Source organism: Choloepus didactylus, chromosome 1 (genome assembly GCF_015220235.1).
Source record: "Choloepus didactylus isolate mChoDid1 chromosome 1, mChoDid1.pri, whole genome shotgun sequence".
Taxonomy (NCBI): domain Eukaryota; kingdom Metazoa; phylum Chordata; class Mammalia; order Pilosa; family Megalonychidae; genus Choloepus; species Choloepus didactylus.
This window is the reverse complement of record NC_051307.1, coordinates 84,655,707-84,657,410: the sequence shown is the minus strand read 5'-3', so window position 1 is coordinate 84,657,410 and position 1,704 is coordinate 84,655,707. Positions and strand designations below refer to the sequence as shown.

The following is a 1,704-nucleotide window of genomic DNA, read 5'->3' as shown; positions in this document are numbered from 1 at the left end:
GAGCCACACACCTGGTCCAGGAAATCCCCTTAGAATGTGAGGAATCCTCCACTGGTGGGTTGGTAAGGATTTCCCTGGTGGGTTGGTAAGGATTTCCTCAGAGCCCACAAGAAAGGCTTTTTGCACAGTTGACATTGATTGGACATTGGAGGATTCATATTGACCTATGAACCCCTCAAAGTATGCAGAAGTCACAGGTTGCCTTAGTCTCATGTTCTATGTCATCAGTCAAATGATACTCACCTCTCTGTCAGCCCCAAGATGTAGGAATTTCAGCATAGAATTCAAGGCTCTATGGTCACATAACTGGGATCAGATAATATTTTTGAAAATTTTGAAAAAAGTAGCAAATGAGTTTAAGAAAATTATTGAGCCTTACGTAAAAATACAGTACCATCATTTTTATCTCATCTCATACCTAATACTAAAATATATTTGAAATGAATTAACAATTTGTACATGTAATAAACAAAGAAAAAACTTGAAATACAGGTAATATTTATTGAATTTCTGAATTGGAAAGTATTTTCCCATTTTGTAATGGTTGAATAGGGAGCTGGGACTTTTAGCCCACTAGTTGTTAGCCCTGTAGTATCAGTGGAGACCACAGGGAGAGCCTAAATTTCTACCTGTGCTCAGCAGTAACAAAGTATCCTTCTGTCTCCCCATTGGGGCAGTGTCACAAGAGATGTAGTGGACAGTCAGGACTTTCAACACTGACCAGTGCTACTAAAGTCACCCCTTTGTGGGGTCAGTGGAGATGACAATACTATAGACTGATATCTTTCATGACTATAGACGAAAAACCCTTAAAATTTTAGCAAATTGAATTAAGCAATTTATAAAAAGAATTATCACAATGATCAAATGGAGTTTATTCAGGGATGCAAACCTGGTTCAATATTCAAAAACTGATCAATGTAATCCATCATATAACAGGCTAAAGAATAAAATCATATGATCGTATCAATCATTGTAGAAAAAGAATTTGACAAAATTCAACATCCATTCACGAATCTAAAAAAGTCTTAGAAAAATAGGAACAGAAGTGTAACTATTCAGAGGATGAAAAAACTTAACGAACAGACTTGGAGAAAATATTTGTAAAACACATATCCAATAAAGAACTAATATCTAGAATATATAAATAACTCTCAAAACCCAACAGTGAAAAACAAACAATTCAAATAGAAAATGAGCAAAACATGAACAGATATTTTACCAAAGAGTATATGCAGGTACTGTATATGCTAAATAAATGCATGAGAATATATTTAACATCATTAGCTATTAGAGAAATGCAAATTAAAGCTACAAGATATTAATACCTATCAGAAAGATTAAAATAAAATAGCATCATGCTTGCTTCAGCAGCACATATACTAAAATTGGAACGATACAGAGATTAGCATGGCCCCTGCACAAGGATGACAAGCAAATTCATGAAGTGCTCCATATTTAAAATAAAATAAAATAAAATAAAATAAAATAAAATAAAATAGGTTCAATACCAAATGCTGGCAAGGATGTGAAGAAACTGGGTTACTCATACGCGGCTGGTGGAAATGTAAAATGGCACAGTTACTCTGGAAAGCATTTTGACAGTTTCTTAAATACATGAAAGTACCATATGTTCCAGCAATTACACTCTTACATTTATCACAGATCAATAAAATTTATGTTCAAACAAAAACCTGTATGCGA

General features: G+C 34.0%; 1 pseudogene; it reads left to right on the top strand.

Moving 5' to 3' along the window:
- The first annotated feature begins 1,362 nt into the window (after positions 1 to 1,362).
- Positions 1,363 to 1,462, top strand: LOC119510987 (annotated as a pseudogene).
- The last annotated feature ends 242 nt before the right edge of the window (positions 1,463 to 1,704 follow it).